A 21,154-nucleotide genomic window follows, 5' to 3' on the forward strand; every position below is an offset into this window, starting at 1 on the left:
AGTTTGATGATTTTATTCACGTTGGTGAATAAAACCAGCCAAGAGGCTGATCCCTGCAGAGGAGGAGGCAGAGTGGAGGAATCTGCAGGTTCTGTCTCTAACACACAACCAGAGCTTCAATCATAACGAGCACATAATAAAACCATGATCCCCCCTGATCGACTCTTTTAGCCTGTTTCCTCTGGATCGAACAGGATCTAACAAACCCCAGCTTCTGCTGGGACACTGGTCATCATGGGAGGAAAAAGATGGCTGCCGTGTTGCCGTTTCCTGTCTTACACCAGCGTTATACTTCCTGTATCTGTGGGTCTGAGTTTTTAATCAGAGGATGAACTTAAAGCTTTCAGTCTGCTCTACAACCCACCACCTATCCACACGTCTGCTAAGTGGACTGGAAATCAGTAAAACTTCTACCAGACTTTAGTAAATATTGCATTAAAATGAGCAGACAGATTTTAATCTCAGCATCGTGCACACAGATTTTTCAGGACACTGGAAGAGTTCCTGCCGTGGATTTAGATGTTAGTGTTGTGTGGATGATCCCATTCTGTGATCTTTGTGTTACTGACACTGATGCTTTTACACTTTAGGACCCTCGAGACCTCTGCTGCTCAGCCGTCCTGATCGCTGCCTCCACTTTAACCAGAGGCTGTAACCTCTGATCATTTCACCTGCACCGACAGTAAAACTCTTCTCCAGAACCAAACGTGCCATAAACCCGTCACAGCTTCATCATCAGCTCAGTCTCAGCAACATGCAGACGACTGAGCAGCAGAAACTCTGCAGGGAACGTCTGAAGTCTGTTCTTCAGTTTTCCCAGCTCACTGTTTATTGAACATGAGACAGAAAAATAACTTCACCTTTAATGTGAAACTTTTATCGCCTGTGACATGTTTGCAGGAAGTTTTCATGCTGTGATTTAGTGTCACAGCCATAAATATCACACAAGGTAAAAACTACAAGTCCCAGCATCCTCTGTGTTTAGGGAGGAGCAGTGAAAGTGAAAGTGTTGATCCTCCATTCAGAGTAGTGATGGGATTTCCGGCTCTTTTTAGAGAACCGGCTCTTTCGGCTCCAAACCGGCTCTTCAGGTTGTTTTGTTGCTTTAATTAATTTATTATTAACAATAATATAAAATTATGCACAAAAAGGAATTACTGACGTAAAAAAAAAGTGGTTATGGTAGATATATGCGGTGGCCCCTTGAGACAAAACACGTACAAACTCCAAAACACATTTCTAGCATGAACTGAACTTCCAAAGCAGAGCTACTAGATCACTTAAATTACACAATTGAAAGCATGTGTGTATTGTTTGTGTATTTATACACAGGCACTCATATATATATTCAAATAATTTAAAAAAAATTTTCATTTACCTGTTACTACCACACACCAAATCCGGTCGTCGGTACTTGCTGGCTTGTGTAGCCACTAGGTAACAAAAGCTCAACACTGCGCCCAGCATCCTGGAGCACTTCTGTTGTCTTTTGTATGTGCTTCTGAGTTTTTATGTGCTTCTGAGTTTTTATGTGCTTCGGAGTTTGTACGTGTTTCGGAGTTTGTACGTGTTTTGGAGTTTGTACGTGCTTCAGAGTTTGTACGTGATTTGAAGTTTGTATGTGCTTTGTCTCTAGGGGCCACCGTAAATATACTTTTATTTATTCACTCCGCATAAAATGTAATAAATAAATCATATAATACAAAAATCAACTATTCACATTTCAACTTTTAACTGTTTAAATTTTCAGCTTTTTCCTTTTACAAATTTAAAGTGAAACAACACAAAACACTGCAAACCACAACACAATTAAATATAAATTAAAATATGAAAACAAAAAGAAGATGCATATTCTCTGTCATATGGACCTGCATGAATAAACTTTCTGAATCCTTTATCATCTCCAACTGAAAATAGTTGTGGATGATTACTATACCTTTCTAATGTGACGTTGTTGGCCCTGGCTCTTTCTCTCTCTCTGCCTCTGTTCCTGTGAAGCAGAAAAAAAGTGCAAGAGAGAGAGAGAGAGGCTGAGAGAAAGAAAAAAAAATATGTGACGGCTCGTGATAAGGAGGCGGCTGCGTTGTTCACGTCTAAGATCCGGCTCTAAGAGCCATTTCGTTCGCGAACGACCCATCACTAGTTCAGAGCAGCAGGAGGAGGAAGGTGGAGCTGAGGCAGGTGAGTGTTAACATGAATATGTTTCTTCTTATGACATAAAATAATTCCACGCTGTTCGTGTCTGTGGGTGAAACGTGAGGCTGGTCGGCTCCTCTGAGCGCTGGTTTCCTGTAAGTAGAGAGGAAGTGAGTTTAGCTGAGAGAGCAGGAAGAGAGTGAGAGCTGTGCTGAGGCAGGTGAGTGTTAACATGAATATGTTTCTTCTTATGACATAAAATAATTCCACGCTGTTCGTGTCTGTGGGTGAAACGTGAGGCCGGTCGGCTCCTCTGAGCGCTGGTTTCCTGTAAGTAGAGAGGAAGTGAGTTTAGCTGAGAGAGCAGGAGGAGAGTGAGAGCTGTGCTGAGGCAGGTGAGTGTTAACACCGCTCTGACATTACTGTGTCTCTGTGGCAGGAACAACAGTCAGTGGAGGCAAAAATAATCAGACTTTGGTTTTTCAAAGGAAACTACTTTATGTTGGGAGAAGCCGCGCGCTCATTGGATAACGGCTTGTCAATCTCAAGTTATTAGCCAATGAGCGCGCAGGTTCACAGTAAGACCCGCCCTTATCACGACGTCTTTTAAAAACTAAAATGGCGACAGAAACTTTTTTTTTTTTTAATTAAACTTTATTTACAAACAACAGTATAACATACAAGGCATCATAATTAATCCGATTATGTTACATCCTCGGTTGAGCATCAGAGGCGGAGCCAGATATTTGAAACACCCGGGGCTTAGCCCAAAGAGTAGTATGCATGTGGGATTTTTTTTTTTTTTGGGGGGGGGGGGGTAGAAATGACTGAAAGATTAATAGGCTCTGTTCAAAAAAGAATGACTTCATATAGGGAAAAATCTATATCACATGTGCAGGACACCTTAAACGAGTTTTTTAATTAAGCAGCAAGGCAGAACAAGGTCAGGGCTGTATCAAGACACGAGGACTAAACCCCAATTCAACCAGACCCAGAACTGATCCAGAATTAAAACAGGACTACAACAGTTCAAAATCAGGACTACTTGGGACTTAACCAAGACAGAACCACAATCAGAACTAGATGATAGCACTAAAAATCATCATAGACCTGCACTACACTTGTTTTTTAATTCTACCAAAGTCCACTATTTAGATTGAGAAAAGTTTATATAATTATTTAGCCTTGTTGTACAAACAAGCCTGCATAACTTAATAAATACAGAATTTGAAAAATAACAAACCTAAAAAGAAACACTAGGTACGAGATACATGAGGACCTATGATACGCTGATACTTTTGGTAAACAACCATTTGACTAACATGTGTGTCTCACCTGCTCTTGTTCATCTGTTCTGTCCTCGTTCTCCTCTCTCTCCCTCTTTGTGCTGACAATCATCAAATATACAGTTGAAACCAGATATTTACTCTTCAGATAAAAACACTTTTTTAATTGTAACATCAAATCAGACAAAATGTTTATTTTTTTAGATTGATAAATATAAAAAACATATTTGTTAACTTTAAGAGTAAAGAGAGAAACTGTCTGTATTTCTTAATTGCAAATGGCACCAAATTGTATTCAAACTGAGCCACACTTATGGAGCTCCACAGTTCTTTTCCTGGTGTTTTGGTTGATATCTCTTGATGTTCCCATGTCACAGAAACAGGCTCTGTGTTTTGCCTTATATGCATCCACAGGTGTGTCACCAACTTACTCACATGGACTCTACTAACCTATCAGAAGCTTCTTCAGCTCAGAATGGAATCGTCTGGAGTTTTCTTATTAATTAACAATAAACTTAGTGTATATGTACTCCTTAATATGATGAAAGTGATAATAAATAGACAGCTCTGTCTCTCTTTATTCTGACATTTAACTAATTCAAAAGATATTTCAATATTTATCTAAAACAAAAGTTTACTCTAAATTGATGTTGTACAGTAAAAATGTTTTATGTTTTCTCCCTAAAGTGTAAATATCTGGTTACAAATGTGAATATCCTGCTGTGTACTGAAATCCCTCTTGTTTTGCATAGAAATGACCAACATACAAAACATAATATATAAAATAACATCTACCTGAGTTTTTTCTTTGAAAGAAGCCTCTAATGTCCATTCTTATATTTCAGTACATAACTGAAACCGATTTAGTCGGGGAGGGTAAGAACTGAAAATATGAAATAAACACACGTAAGCTAAGACTCTCTAAAAAAATAGCATTTGTTCGGCTTTTCATTTCGCCATTTGTTGATTCACTCGAAGAGCAAGTAACGTAATATTGGTCAAGTGATCAGTTTGATATCAATCTTTCGTGATGCACCGTCATATTTACATTATTTGTACAGTACGAATGATTTTCTTTGGTACCTGGTCAAACTTAAGCTCTCCTTAGTATGGCTGGCTCCGTTTCTCCAACAGCGCACTCACAGGCAGCAGCTGCCCCGCCCCCTCGCTCAGTCGCTTAGTGCCTGAGCTCGGATCATACCAATATCAGGGGGGATTCACGCACAGTCGTAAATTCCCACAGTGTGCACTATGTGCTTCGAATATTGTGTGTACTTTTTGCTTTATACAGTTGTCAGCCAGGCATCTAACTATGAAAAATTACACTCCAAAAGACCCCGGGCTTCTGACAAAACAACCCGGGCTTAAGCCCAGTAAGCCACCCCCACGCTCCGCCCCTGTTGAGCATTATAGCAAAACAAACAAACAAACAAAACGAACAAAAAAAAACAACAACAACAACAATAAGCACAAAGCTAAAAGAGTTAGCACAAAAAGAAAGAACAGTCATTGAAGGATTTGAACCAAAGGCAAAAAATAACGTGCAAAAAAAGGGCAGTCGTGATTATAAAATAGGGAGGTTTTTTTTTTAACATAGGTTAAACTCTTTAAATAAAACAACAAGTTTATGGGCTTTCTTGTTATTCACAAGTTTCAGCGATTTAGCCCAGAGTCTAAAGTCATTCAGCCATCTGTTTATACATGGTTTAGCTTTAAAGTATCTGCATTTGTGAAGAAAAATTTTTCCCATCGTAAAGAAAACTCCCTTAAAATATGGACAATAACAAACCTGCTAAATTCCTTCCAGAATCTCTGTGTAAAAGAACAGTACCAAAAAAGATGTGTCACAGTTTCTGGATGATCCCCACAGAAAGTACAATTAGTATTAATGTCCCTTTTAAATTTTACCATGTAGTGACTGGCTGGATAACATTTATGTAGAATTTTAAATGAGACTTCTTTCACCTTATTTACAATCAAATATTTATGGGGGACCATCCAGACTGTCTTCCACTTGATATCTGGAACATATCGGTTCCAATAAGATATATGGGAGAGAGACGATATCTTCTTGGAATAAACTACGTATTCTCTTATTGCTGTTACCAAGTTCCTGTGAAAAGCAGATTTTTCCTATTGGTGACTCAGCTGGATCAGGGAGAGCATAGGTGTCAAACTCTGGCCTGCGAAGCCATACCAAATTATTATTAGAGCTGGCCTACTGGTATTATACAGCTAATATATATATTGTTTAGTATTAAGCTTTGCTTGTTCCATATTCAGTTTTTCAGAAAAACTTGTTTGAGTCCATAAGAAGAGATTCATTCTTAAATCTGGAGGAAGATTTTTTTTTCAGTAAATATTAATGTTAGCCCGCGACCTTGTTCCAGTTTTGAATTTTGGCCCACTGTGTATTTGAGTTTGACACCCCTGAGGGAGAGTGACTGAGGTAGATATTGAGCTGTCAGTGTTTTTATATAATATTAAAGTCCCTGAGGGTATGGCACCAAGCACCATTGAGAATTCCTGAACACTGATTGGAAAATTATATAGTGCAATAAAGTCGTTGTAAGTAAGTAGTTGTCCCTCTTTATTAACCAGCTGAGCCACCAATAGGATCCCATTTTGGACCCAAGTTTCCAGGAAAAGTGATTTATTTTTCTATAAAATATCTCCGTTGTTCCAGATGAGGTATTTGTGAGGTGAGAAGTTGTGTTTATAAATGAGGGTCCACGCTAAGAGGACCTGCTTATGGAAGGATGAAAGCTTTACAGGGAGTTTCTCAACATTGTAATTACAATTTAAAACAAAATTAAAGCCACCAAAACGAGAGAAAATATAATGTGGTATAAAGTTCCAGATAGAGGTAGGGTTTTTAAGAAAATGTTTGGCCCAATTAATTTTGAAAGTGTTATTTAAAGTAGAAAAGTCTAAAACGTTAAGCCCACCTGATTCGTACTTATTCATCACAACAGTTTTTCTAATATAATGCGTACGGTTTTTCCATATAAAATTAAAGAGCATACAGTCAATATCTTTACTAATTTTCTTATCCAGATGTAAGGAGACAGCAGCATATGTTAATCGGGATATCCCTTCTGCTTTAGTAATTAACACTCTACCTTTCAAAGACAAGTCCCTTTGCAGCCACTGGTTGAACTTTTTTAGGGTTTTCTGTATAATTGGAGTGAAGTTTGAAGAGAATCTTGATTTTTGGTCTTTGGATATTAACAGTCCCAAGTATGTGACTTCTTGTTTAACAGAGATATTACAGATAGTATTTGCAGGGCAGTCTTTAAATGCTAGTAACTCACACTTTTTTAGATTTAGGCATAAACCAGAGGCCTCAGAGAAATCACTAATCACAGTAAGAGCTGGAGGGATTTGGTTTGCATTCTTCAAGAAGAGTGTGGTGTCATCGGCTAACTGGCTGATGACGAGCTCCTTATCAGCTATGGTGATTCCTTGTACAACACTGTTTGAAATATTAGTTGCAACAATTTGTGTACAAAGTAAAAATAAATATGGTGAAATAGGACATCCTTGGCGAATACCACGTTTCAGGTCAAATCTCGGGGTGGAGCCGTTAATCATTTCAATAGAACTATTGCCATTTGTGTATAAGGTTTTGACAGCTTTACAGAAAAACTTGCCAAAGCCAAATTTTTCCAAAGAGTGGAAAATAAATTGATGTTCAATTGTATCAAAAGCCTTATAAAAATCCAGGAAGAGAATGAAGCTATTGTCAGATACCAAATCAGAGTAATCAAGTAAATCCAAAACCAGTCTAATGTTATTAGAAATGTGTCTGTTTCTCATAAAGCCCGATTGTGTCTCATCAATAATTGTTTCCAAGACCTCTTTAATTCTGTTAGCAAGTATTAAAGCCATAACCTTATAGTCATTATTGAGCAGGGAGATGGGTCTCCAATTATCAATAAAGAGTAAGTCTTTGTTTGGTTTTGGAATAAGTGTTATGAGACCTTGAGTTAGAGAAGGAGGGAGGATGTTATTCTCTATACTTTCTGTAAAAACCTGCAGTAAAAATGGAGCCAGGAGATTAGAAAATGATTTATAAAACTCTGCAGTCAAACCATCTGTGCCGGGAGATTTATTGGCCTTAAGTGCAGAAATGGAATTACAAACTTCCTCCACAGTCAGAGGGCTGTCACAATAACTTCTATCTTCCACAACAATAGATTTTAGGTTTTTAATATTATTGAAAAATCCTGTTGAGACAGCCTCATTATATTTTGAGTTGTATAGTTTAGTATAGAATTCGGCACAGAAATGTGAAATTTCTCCAGGATTGTCAGAGACAATGCCATTAATATTTAGTTGATGAATAGAGTTTGTTTTTGATCTGTATTTTTCAAGTCTGAAAAAGTAAGCAGAATTTTGTTCGCCCTCCTCCAGCCACCTCTTCCTGGATCTTATGAAAGCACCCTCAGCCTTGCGTCGATATAAACCGTCCAGTTTATTTTGAAGTTCTAGTAAACGTAATTTATCTTCCTCTGAGATTTCTTCTGGAGACTTCTGGTAATAAGAGGCAATTCTGCTTATTACTTCTTGTTCTTCAGCTTTCCTTAATTTAGCAATTTGACTCCCATATCTTCTCAAGAATTTGCATGCTTCAAATTTAAAAAGTTCCCAATTGGTACAAAAGGACTTCTCTCTGTTAGCTTTGTTCCAATAATAAACAATTAATTTATTAATCTGCATGTTAACCATTTTATCTTTTAGTAAAGAATTATTTAACTTCCAATAAGAGAATTTATGAGGTATATTATCCAGTGTAAACATTCGGACGTTAATGTAAATTGCTCTATGATCAGTGAGGGGAGTGGCAAGTATATTAACAGCAATATTATCTTTATCAATACAGTCAGAAACAAGCCAAAAGTCAATACGTGATTGCCTGGATCCTGTCTTATTGCTCCAAGTAAAGAGTCTATCATCTGGAAATTTTTCTCTCCAAATATCCACAAGATTAAATTTTCCCATGAAATTTTTTAAGTTTGCACTGTATGAAGACTGCTGCCCTGGAGGCCACCTATCAACCGTATTGTCTAAAGCAATGTTAAAGTCTCCACCAATTAAGAGGACTGAATTTGGGTATTTGGAGAGCCAGAAATTAATTCTTTCTTCTAAGGAGTCAAGTAATTTATCATTTTCAGTTTTATTATTGTAACCATATATATTTACTGCAATGAAAGTACTGTTATTGTGTCTGATTAGTGAGCAGAGGTAGTGTCCTAAGGTGTCACAGTCAGAGTGTAACACATCTCCAGAAAAATAATTTTTAAGCGTGACAACTCCAGCAGAACGCTCAGAGCCATGGGACAACCAGACTTCATTACCCCATTGTGATTTCCAAAAATTTGTATCAGCAGGTGTGGAATGACTCTCTTGGAAAAAGCAAAAATCTGTTTTAAATTGTTTGGCAAATAAAAACAAAGCTTTGCGTTTACATGTTTGTCTTAAACCCCTGGTATTAAGAGAAACAAATGAAAAAGACAAAGTTATTAGAAAAAAGAAAGAGAAAAAGTAAGTTCTAAACTTCTACAACTAAGAATAGATCTATAGGATAAGGGGACCGGGTGCTGCACAATTTAGGTAGTAGAACAGTAAAAACCCTGAGTGACTAAGCTTATAAAAATACAGTATTTAACTATCTGCTTTGGTTTAAATATAGCATTTTATAGATAAACACACTCTTCAACACAAAATAAAGCTTTAACCTGAGGGTGAAAATATCAAGTTCACCATGTAAACAAGCTTACAGAAATGTCATTTCGGAGACTGAATAAGCGTCTCTATGAAGGAGGGAAAACTTCTGATCCACTGATGAATCCTCGGCCTCCCACGAAATAAGCCGGCTTACCCTCCTTAGGGGCTTTGTCTATCATCGGCCACAGTTTGTCACGACGTTCTCTGTCCTCCCTGGACAGATCTTCAGCGAACCTCAAATGATTGTCCTGCAGGTAGGAGGATGTTTTGGCTGCTTTCCATACAGCATCTCTGTAGATTCGGGAGGTGAACTGCACGATGATGCCTCTAGGTCTGGTGCTACCTTGTCGCTTGGCTCCGAGTCGGTGTACGGTGTCGATGACGTCAGGCAGCCTATGATTTTGTTCTGGCAGAACAGACTGGCATATCACAGTCACCTTTCCCCTTGCGTCTTCTTTCTCAGCCTCCCTGACTCCATGTAGTCTGAGATTCCACCTCCTGGAATATCTTTCCAACTCAGAGATTCTCTGTTGGCAGTTGTCCACTCGACCTTCCTCTTTAGTTACTTTTTTTTCCAAGTCGCAAACTTTCCCCTTCATATCTTTCATTTCCGCGCACACAAAATCAATCGTCTTTTTGAGACCCTCAATCTGGAGCGTATTCTCTTTCACCATGTTCGAGTTCTCTCTCACCATGCTCTCAATGTTATCAGACCTGGTGTTTATTAGTGCCGACAGACGAGAAATTATCTCATTTACATCAACTGGGTCAGAGTTGCTGCGTTCGTACATCACCTTCTTCGGAGCTGGCGATTTGAGAGGTGTAACAGGGAGAGGTGGGAACTCATCCACTTCTTCTTCGGCTAACGTGAGTGCCACCGTAGTAGCTGCGTAGTTATGGAAGCTATCCATTAGCACGTTGCTGGGCGTAGCACTCTCCTCGTTAGCATTCTCAGGCGCTATCTTAGACTTGGAACTTTCCAGTCCCCTTTTCGCTCCTTTCTGATTAAGCATTCTGCTGCTTCTTGCCCTATGATTGCTGCATCTTCTCTTATTTAGTGAATTGTTAGTGTTAGCAGCATAAAGTTGAGGTTTTACCGTTGTTCACGAACTTTCTGTGCAGAACTCGGTAGAGAGCGTCTACTCACTCCGCCATTTGGCACACCCCCCGATCGGGTAGTGACAGTGTCCAAATTCATCGGCTGCATCCTCCCGAGGACCCGGCCTTCGCGGCGTACGTGGGCTGGGTCCTCAGAAGGTTGGATATGCTGGAAGTAAACAGCTGGGGAAATTGGACGGTCTAGCCTTCTGATTAGCGTCACCGCTGTCTCGGTGGAGTTTAATAAACTCGGCTGTCTGTTCCTTGCTATCTGCAATATAACAGGACACTGGAGTAAATTCTCGACCGTCTCATACTTCTGTTTAATCAGTTTTCTGTTTGATGTTTATTCAGCTGTGTAAAAACCAAGGAGGAACCCACCTGGGGGATTAATAAAGTTTTATTTTATCTAATCTAATCTAATAACTTTAATCTCAGCCAAACCGATTTACTCACGAACAAACAAAACACTGAAAAAAGCCAAACAATAACATTTTGAGGTTGTCTAAGTGACTTATGCAGGCACGTGCAGAGGGGGGGCTGGAGGGGCTTGAGCACCTGCCCCTTTCCTGATGGGTGCCCAAAGTGCCCTTTTGTTGAGGCAACTTTTAAAAAACTTTTTTTTTTTTTATTTATTTTTATGTGTGTGTGCGTGCGGAGTCCTGTCTGTGCCCCTCAACAATAATATTTAACTATTAATCACAGTTTTGCTAAATAAAAGGATCTGGCTTGCATCAGTCACATGATCACATTTAACCAATGATCGCCCTTGATGGCAGAACGCGCTGGTTACGAGCCGGGAACGAGCTCACAAAGAGCACGCGCATTTTTAGCGGTCCGGAGCTGTAGGAGAAACACAAGTTAACTCAGAGACACAGACTGATGCGACAAACCCAGTAAGTAGGTGTACAGCGTGCACTGTAGTGTGTAGCACACAGGAGTATTAGCTTATTACGTACACGTTGGTAAGTTGTCTTGTGGCAATTTGACGAACTGAAACAAACGAGCGTGCTGTGTGTGCAACAGCGTGACAAACATTACCTGTCCTTTTATTAACTGCACAAGTAGTGCTGGTCACAGCTGCTGGCTACCTGTGTAAGGCTGTCATAGGTCTGTAGCTCTGTCACCGTTTTAGTGAACATATTTAGTTTTAAAGTAAGTTACAGAGCATTTCCTGCCTTTCTGAGGGGGATTATATTTCACTAAAAAACGATCTAATATGCATGTCCACATAATTATGCATTATTATAATATTTTAAAAAACACACGCTGTATTTTAAAGAACATACTTTAAGAAGCAGATTATATTAGATTTATATTTTAAATAAGACAAAATTTGGATTTTACAGCAGTAAAGTTATTGTATCTCTACAGTTTAAAAATGTAATAAGCTTTGCCCTGCACAGAGTGGATAGTGAAACAAATGGAATCATCATAAATACATTATTTCATATTTATTACTTCCCCCTCCTCTTTGCTTTATTATTGTAGCTCTAGTAATAAATAATAATGTAAGGATTCTGGATCAGCACCATGATGCCCATAGTATATACAGTATTCTGAAGAAGGTCTAAAATGTCACTGTGTGTGCGTGCATGTGCTTGTTTTATGTATATGGATTTTTTTAAATTATTACTCATGATATAACATTGTCCAGACATGGCTGGTAAGGACATGAGGAGGAAACAGTAGGAGCTGTGTGAGGCTACTAAAGGCAGGGCTATAACATTTTTCTGTCATCATTTTATTATAGATTAAGTGCAAGAGTTGTTAGGTGTGGATAATTAGATTATAGTTTATTGCAATAGCAAGTTGTGCCTTGTTCTCAGATGGACAGCAAGTGGAGAGTGATGTATGAAATGATGGGATGGAAGGAAGAAGAGAAGCAAAGAGTGATTCACAGGCAGAGCCTAATTTATTTCTCACAGTTTTTGTTGCCTTATGGTTCCAAGCGCTGTCACCAATCTTTGCATTTTGTTATTATCTCATGACACTTGTTTAATCAGCTACCATCTCTCCTATGGACTTTTTAATGTCTACAGTCTCAGATCAACACAGCCCTGCCCTTCAGCACTATCCACAGCAACCCCTCAACAGCAACATTGTACCCATCAGGTAAAACATCGACTACGTTTGCTTTGCCTTGTCGCCACCTCACAACAGTGATATAGTATGATGCAATCCCATATTAGATTGTTGATGAATGTGTGTTGTTGTTATTCAGCCTGGTTCAATGTGCCCCTTTTTAACTTTGAGCACCCGCCCCTTTAAACGTCTCTGCACGGCCCTGGACTTATATATCATGTTTAACCTGAGTAGCGAAAGTCCGCGGTGATCTGAAAACGATGTGCCGGGAGTTGTGCCGTTCTCGGTGGCTTCAGTGACCCTCGAGCTCCCGGCTGGCTATAGTGCTGGTGGGTAGCAGACGTCTCCGAAAACGTCGAAGCACTTTTGCAAATATGCGGTATCTTGATAAACCGAGCAGATATTTGATGTTTACACAGCTACTTTCTCGCCTGAAAATATGTTAAAAGTTTATTTTGTGACCCAGAAAGATTAGTATGAGTAATTTTAAAACTTAGTAGCGGCCGCCAAATTGAGGAACTGGATTTGGTGGTCATGAAAATGGCATTAAACAAGTCCCCAGGGACAGATGGACTCACTACTAATTTTTATCAATTCTTCTGGAAGGACCTAAGAACTTTATTGTTTGATGCATTAAAGGAATCGATAGAGAAAAAAAGAACTGATGCCGAGCATGAAACAAGCGCTGATAACCCTGATCCCTAAATCGGGTAAGGATAAAAGAATTTTAGACAATTTAAGACCCATCACCTTAAACACTGACTATAAGATCCTGTCTGGAGCTGTAGCTGAGAGGCTAAAGAAAGGCATCTCAAACATTATCAGTGAAACGCAGTCAGGTTTTTTGAAAGGAAGACTAATTCATAACAATATTGGGCTGGTTTTGGACCTCCTTGAGTACAGTGAAATAATCCAAGATGTCACGGTCCTGAGTCTGTGGACTCAGTGTTTTTCTGTTTGTATTAGTTATCTTTGATTTCATGATGTGTTTTGATTCTCTTGGGTTTGATTTTTGTCACTAGTATTCCTAACTCCCTAGGTCCTTGGCATTTCTTGTGTTCTCCTTCTTAGGTCGTGGTTCTGTGTTACTTCTGTTAGTATACAGTCATCTCTGTCAGTGTGTCTCTTGTTCTGTCACTGTATCCCCTAGTTTAATCCACGTCTGTTCAGTTTCCTGTTTTACTTTGAAAGTCTGTGTACTATGTCAATGTGTTGAGTTTTGCCGCCCCTTGTCTTGTCATGTCTGATGAGTCCCAGCTGTGTTCTCCTCCTGTTTCACATTCCCTAATCACCTCAGTATGTATTTAAGCCCTGTGTTTTTCCCTGCCAGTTGTTGCGTCCTCCACGTTTGTTGTGTGTGTATTCATTGTCGTCTACCTTCATCATCTCCAGTCTAGTTAGTTTAAGTTGTTGTTTATGTATCGCCAAGGGTGACTCACCAGCAAATAAAGCTGTCGTTTAAGTTAATGTTTTGTCTCCGAGTCCTGCACGTGGGTCCAGCCACTGACAGCTACACAACTCATCGTGACACAAGAGAGAGGATACATCCTGTTCTTGGATTTTTACAAAGCATTTGACTCAGTTGAACATACGTTCATATTCAAAACTCTGCAGTCTTTTGGTTTTGGAGAGGAATTTATCAATGTTATAGAGATGCTATATAATGACATTAACAGCTCTGTTTTGCTAGAACATGGTACATGTTCAAGGTTTGAGGTTAATAGAGGGATAAGGCAGGGATGTAGCAGCTCACCACTTCTGTTCATCATGGTTGCTGAGCTGTTGTCTATTTTGATTAAAAACAGTCACATTGAGGGGTTAACTGTGATGGGTGAACAGATAATAATCAGTCAGCTCGCAGATGATACCACCCTGTTTCTAAAAAATGAGGACCAGATTCCTTTAGCCTTGCAGGTGATCAACCACTTCTCCAAAGCTTCTGGCCTACAGCTGAATATTAATGAATAAGAAATTCTAGCTCTGCATGAGTGTACCCTGCAAGCAATAAATAATATACAGATCAAAAAAAGAGGTTAAGTATCTGGGCATTGTAATTTGCAAGGATAAGACAGCAACAGAAAATAAGAATATCTGTACCAATATAGAAAAGTGTAAGTCAATTTTAAACAGGTGGCTGCAAAGGGACATAACTCTGTTTGGGAGAATCTTGCTAACCAAAATGGACAGTCTGTCCAGACTAATCTATCCAGCCTTTTCTCTGCCCATATCTCCAAAACTAATTAAATCTATAAATAATCTTAATTTTAGGTTCATATGGAGGAACAAATGTCAATATATAAAGAAAAATGATATGATTAAGAATTATGAAGAGGGTGGGGCTAATGCCATTGACTTTGATGTTATGAATGGTGTACTAAAACTGAAATGGTTAAGATCTTTCATTAGGAACAAAAATTCCTTTTGGAACATTATTCCCAGTGTGATTTTTGGCAAAATGGGTGGAATAGACTTTTTGTTACGTTGTGACTTTGATTGCAGTTCGTTACCTGTTAAACTCTCAGCTTTCCATCAGCAGGTCCTTCTCTACTGGAAATTAATCTACAAACAACTTTACTCCTCACAATACCCCTATATGGAACAACAGGTATATCCGTTTGTGTAGGAAATCTGTGTACATGGATGAATGGAGATCTAAAGGGATTTGGGCTGTAGCTCATTTTACGGATGATAATGGGGTCTTATTAAAACATGAGACGTTTTGTGAGAAATTTGATGTAAGATGTACTGCTAACAGATATAAATCCCTAGTGAAAGCCATCCCAGTCCCTTTGAGATCAAGGATAAAAGAAGATATTGTGCACTCTAAAATTTCTCCTGGACTGAGGCAGCTCTGCATAGCTGGAGCTGAATTTGGTGACAGCAGGTTTACAAACAAAGTGATCAGGAATATTTTGATCAACGACATTTGCCCTAATCCGGTTAAAAGAAATGATATCCTTAAAGAATTTGAGACCATGGAGGTTAAGGCGATAAGAAAAAAGTATATTTCACTTCCTCTTTCCCCTAAAGTAAAAGAGGTTCACTTTAAAATCATTAATGAGGTTTATCCAACCAATGAATTCTTAAGACGGAAATTTAACTTAGATGTGAACGCCTGCACATTTTGTGAAAATGATATTGAAAGTCTGGATCACTTGTTTTTCAACTGTGAATCAGTGCACTCCTTCTGGACTGACATGTGGAGCTGGCTACAGTCCAGGAGAATTCAGTTACCACATTTGACGGTGACAGTAATAAAATTTGGAATACTTGCTGAGAATGCAGATTTTGACCTGTTGATTAGGACGATTTTGTTAATGGGAAAATTTTTTCTTCACAAATGCAGATACTTTAAAGCTAAACCATGTATAAACAGAAGGCTGAATGACTTTAGACTCTGGGCTAAATCGCTGAAACTTGTGAATAACAAGAAAGCTCATAAACTTGTTGTTTTATTTAACGAGTTTAATCTATGTTAAAAAAAAAGAAACCTCCCTATTTTATAATCATGACTGCCATTTTTTGCTCATGGTATTTTTTGCTCATGGTATTTTTTGCTCATGGTATTTTTTGCCTTTGGTTCAAATCCTTCAAAATACATACAAAATCAGTATTGATACTGACGTAAATTAATAGAAATAGAGATGGACCGATACGTAATATCGCATTGGTCCATCTCTATTTCCCTTTCTGGATTAAGTAAGGTTGTAAAAGCAGCTCGATGTACAACCTGTTCTTTGGATCCTCTACCAGCCTGGGCTATAAAGGAACTGTGGTCAGCATTAGGACCCTACAACCTGTTTCTTTTAAATACTTCATTGAGTCTTTCCTGAATGTTTTAAATCAGCTGTGGTAGTACCAATCTTGAAAAAGCCTGGACTGGATGTTGACATGGTCGCAAATAGGGCAGGGTATCGTCACTGAATTCTAGAATCGATTTGATTCCGATTCACAAGGTCCTGAATCAATTCGATCCACGATTCGATTCAATTCGATTTGAATCTGGGAAATTTTGCCTCAGACAGTCAGAAATATTATAATTCAGATCAGTACATTTACATATTTTTGTATCTATAAAAAGGAAGCTGACACTCGCAAGACTTTATCAAAGGTGTGAGCATCACAGCAGAGGCCTTTGTGTCAAAGTAGCTGAAGATAAAACAGAAAAACATGAAGGTGGTTTTATAAAAATATTCTACAGTAGATCAAAAACGAAAGAAAACCATTAATCGACATATGAACATTACCTCTGAAGTTACAGCGGTTTTATGACAGACACAGCGTTTTGCAATTTGCATAATTTTTAAAAGTTTAAATTTGTTCAGAAGCCTGTTGAACGGCAGAAATTAGGTTTTCTTTTCGGAAGTAAGTAAAAGGAAAAAAACAGCGGCCGACAGCGCTGTAAACAACGGTAGACTTGTGCGTAACAAGCAAGCGAATAATGCAGAAAACAGATTTTTAGACAGGAAACTGTGTGTGAGAGAGAGAGAGAGAGAGAGAGCGAGCTGTGCATGACGTGTGATTTTATCCTGGTGGAAGCAAAACAGCAAAAGTCAGAGTGAGTTCATGACGATGTTTATGTGAAGCGTAGTTTGGATCTTCTTTTGCTGCTGGTTCAGTCAATATTGTTTGGAGAGAGATAAAACTAACAGCTTTAGAATCAGCGTAAAAAGGACGTAAACACAAAGCTCGGAGCCGCCGAAACATCAGAATCAGCGAGCTGTCGGCTTTCAGCCCCGACCGTGTCCGTGCCATCGGGTGAGAAAGGCGACATCTCACTGATTCTGATGTGTCGGCGGCTCCGAGCTTTGTGTTTACGTCTTTGTGCAGAATCCGTGTTCCTGCTCTCATTTACTGTTTCAGCTGTTTGGTGGTTGTTAAAGTTTTGTGAGGTTTAACCTGAGATTCTGGCGTTGGTGCAAAATGCAGCTGCTCGCATTTTAACAAGAACTGGGAAATTTGAGCACATTACCCCTGTTCTGAGATGTCTTCACTGGCTACCTTGTCAGGTTCGAGCAGATTTTAAGGTCCTGCTGCTCACCTACAAGGCTTTAAACGGATTGGCACCTTCATACCTCTCCGACCTTTTACACCTTTATGTTCCATCTCGTGCGCTCCGATCTCAGGACTCTGGTCTTCTAAAAGTTCTTAGAGCCAGAAAAAAGTCAATTGGAGAGCTTTTTCTTTTCATGCCCCGTTTCTGTGGAACAACCTCCCACAAGATATTCGGCAGGCTGCTCTGTGGAGGTTTTTAAAACCAAGTTGAAGACACATTTGTTCACCCGATCCTACATGTCTTAATTCTATGGCTTTTAGTTTTTACATTTTTATTGTTTTTAACTTGTATTGTGTCTTTTACCTGTATTGCTATGTATCGCTTTTATTTAATTTATCTCTTTAGTTGTACAGCACTTTGTTTGAAAGCGCTTTCTAAATAAAGTTATTATTATTATTATTATTATTACAAGGTCCACGTTTACGGGAACATCTGCCACAGATATGGGAGAATATTTGATTTCTATTGTAGACAGAAGCCACGGGTGTGTTCAGTCAGACGTTTAGAATAAACTTTGGTCTATAAATGTGTTTCATGATTTATTTTTAACTCCAACTGCTTATTTGTACTATGCTTTCATTTCAGAGTGCAATGAGAAATAAAAAGGATATTTTCAATAAAACTGTCACGATCCTGGGTCTGTGACTCAGTGTTTTCTGTTTTGTATTGTTAATCTTTGATTTCATGATGTATCTTTGTTTATTCTTACGTTTTGGTTCTGTGTTTTGTTGTACCGCTAAGTTCAGTCTATGTATTTCCTGCTTTGTTGTGAAGGTCCGTGTCTCATGTCAGTGTGTTTAGTTTGCATTTCCTCTGTCTCGTCTTGTCAATCACTCCCAGCTGTGTCCTCCTTCTGTGTCTCATTCCCTCGTTATCCCTCTGTGTATTTAAACCTTGTGTTTGCCTCTGTTAGTTGCTGGTTTGTCTGTGTATCTGTCAGGGTCCTGGGTCTCCTGATCTAGTGGTTTCAGTTCTTTGTGATGTTTGTGTTATGTCAGTTTCGTTTGTGAGTTATTCTATGCTTCCTAGGTTTTGATTCCCTGTCCCCCTTGTTTCTCTGTGCACTCTGTTCTGTGTTTAGTCTTCTCTGTCCATTTGTTCAGCCCTGTGTTGTTGCCTTCTGTGTCTCCCTCTGTGTAACTGTCTATATAGTGATGTGTTGTGGTGCTTTGCTTCCACCCCTTGTGTTCCGTGTTTTCGTCTTCCCTTCGTGTACTTCTTCATATTCGTGTACTATTAGTCTTTAGGTTTTTGCTTAGTTTCCATGCTCACCTTCGCCATTTCTGTTTGTATCACCATGTGATGAATAAACTCACTTGCATCTGAGCTGCCTGCATAAAGGGTCCTTTAATAATTTACACACGGCTCGCAAACCGTGACAAAAACACTGGAAAAATTGGGCTGTTCTAAAATGTTTGACGGGTAGTGTATATATTTAGTTTATATATTTTCTTTATTTATAATAGTTTGTTTTATATTGTAGCAAAGTGTTACTTGGATACTTCTCTATGTGCTTCTTCATGTGCAATTTTGTTGCATTCTGAGCCTTAGAAATTTATTGTGATGAACTGCTGTTAGAATCAAGTTAAATTCTGATAAATCAGACAATTACCTCTCCAGCTGTTGTTACAGTCTTTGTTTATCGGGTCCTTACAGGGTAAAAGATGACGACACCTAAAGAAATCCTTCTGGGGACTTTGAAGGATTTGGGACGTGATGACTTTGAAGAATTTAAGTGGCATCTGAAGAACGGGTCTGTAGAAGGTTTACCAGCAATCCCAGTGAGTAAACTGGAGAATGCAGAGAGGACGGACATAGTGGATCTGATGTTTGATACCTACTCTATCAACACTTTTGAAGTCACTAAAAATCTTTTGGGGAGGTTAAACAGGAATGATCTGTTGGAGAATTTAAATAAAACCATCCCAGAACCCACAGGTAAGTCAGGAAATGACTAAACAAAAAACACATAAACAATAAAAACATTAGTTAACATTACACAGGTGCCATTAAAATCCATATAAATGGTAAATGGCCTGCATTTGTATAGCGCTTTTCTAGTCCATAGGACCCCAAAGCGCTTTACACTACATTCAGTCATCCACCCATTCACACACACATTCACACACTGGTGATGGAAGCTACATTGTAGCCACAGCTGCCCTGGGGCGCACTGACAGAGGCGAGGCTGCCGGACACAGGCGCCACCGGGCCCTCTGACCACCACCAGTAGGCAAACACAGGGTTAGTATCTTGCCCAAGGATATTTGGCATGCAGCCAGGATGCAGCCTGGGATCGAACCACCGACCTTCTGATTAGTGGCTGACCTGCTCTGCCACCTCTGCCACCTGAGCTACAGCCACCCAAATAATAAATCCAAAACACTTGCCAACACTTTCAGGAGTGAGAGACTGCAGAAAGCCTACAGTTTATATGTGTTTTATGTATCTGCACAAATAACCTCCTGTGTACACATGAATATCTGCTCTTTGGGTTGGTTTGATTAAAATGGGACCAGCAGCAGGTTTTCTGCCCATTTTACAGATTTATATTGTCAGATTGGTTTTAGAGCTGTTTTATCAACATAAATGAGGCGACAACAACAGTTTGGGACACGTCACAAATATGATCAAAGTGATAGGGTTTCCGAAAGAGACTCAGGCGCAGGCCAGGGTATTCCTTTAAGCGAAGAACAGTGCGTTTATTTACAGTGAACACATTCACCAAGTGGCTACATACAACGTGCAGGGGAAACGGGTCCGTGTCGCCAGGGTCCGTGGGAAACAGGGTTGGGAGAAGGGTGCTCCACACTTTCTGTACAAATGTTCCTCCTCAATCACTCCTCTCAGAATCGGGTTCCAAAAAAACGATACTGATAGCTCAACGATCCAGCGAAGACTAGTGCAGACTCGCCATCTAAGTAGTGCAGTTATCAGCTGGGATCAGCGGCCGGTGCGGTGATGAGCAGGTGTGCAGGCCAGCAGCGGGAGCCCGCAATGAGCGTCGCCGCGGCGAGAGAGAGTGAGAGAGAGCAAACAAACCACAAACATATTGCACAATAGAGGATCGACCAGCGGGGCACAGGGACCATGACACAAAGTGCTTTTTCTTAAATCTATTTACTAGTTGAAGGTAAAGTTAAAAAAAATGGCTGCCATTTCTTTCTGCTGTTTGGAGACCCAAACAAAAAAATGCCCAGACAGTAAATGCTTTTTATTATGGTTGATAAACAGGACACTAAGGTGATTGGTCAAAAGTTTGAGGAAAGCCACAGTTCTCCTTATATGACTAAAATCCACCATTTCAGCTTCTGCAGCTTTCTGGGAGAGAGCATATTTCTCCTGTTTTGGCTTCCCTTCACTGGCTTCCTGTTAAGTCCAGAATTGAATTCAAAATCCTGCTCCTCACATACAAGGTCTTAAATAATCAGGCCCCATCTTATCTTAATGACCTTGTAGTACCATATCACCCTATTAGAGCACTTCGCTCTCGCTCTGCAGGCCTACTTGTTGTTCACAGAGTATTTAAAAGTAGAATGGGAGGCAGAGCCTTCAGTTTTCAGGACCCAAAAAGATAGTTGGGGGTTTTTTTCTGTTGTATTATTGTAGGTTCTTTATCTTACAATATAAAGCACATTGGGGTGACTGTTGTTGTTATTTGGAGGAATTTAAAAAAACAACAACTTGAAATTCTTTCATTTATTCTACATATTTATTCATTACTGGCTCCATATTGTTGTTTATGTAATATGTGAAATGTTGC

General features: G+C 39.3%; 1 protein-coding gene and 2 long non-coding RNA genes across 3 annotated transcripts in view; 2 read left to right on the forward strand and 1 right to left on the reverse strand.

Moving 5' to 3' along the window:
• LOC309701530 (NACHT, LRR and PYD domains-containing protein 12-like) overlaps positions 1 to 21,154 on the forward strand; it is a 121,404-nt gene that overhangs the window by 71,745 nt on the left and 28,505 nt on the right. The window lies entirely within an intron of this gene.
• Positions 1,392 to 19,307, forward strand: LOC309701590. Its single transcript, XR_014275149.1, has 3 exons — positions 1,392 to 2,181; positions 12,293 to 12,365; positions 19,048 to 19,307. It is a non-coding gene; the product is annotated as an uncharacterized lncRNA (long non-coding RNA).
• Positions 2,921 to 5,459, reverse strand: LOC309701575. Its single transcript, XR_014275134.1, has 2 exons — positions 4,218 to 5,459; positions 2,921 to 3,523 (listed from the first exon to the last, which is right to left on the reverse strand). It is a non-coding gene; the product is annotated as an uncharacterized lncRNA (long non-coding RNA).

This window comes from Aulonocara stuartgranti (assembly GCF_965226115.1).
Source record: "Aulonocara stuartgranti genome assembly, chromosome: 23".
Taxonomy (NCBI): Eukaryota; Metazoa; Chordata; class Actinopteri; order Cichliformes; family Cichlidae; genus Aulonocara; species Aulonocara stuartgranti.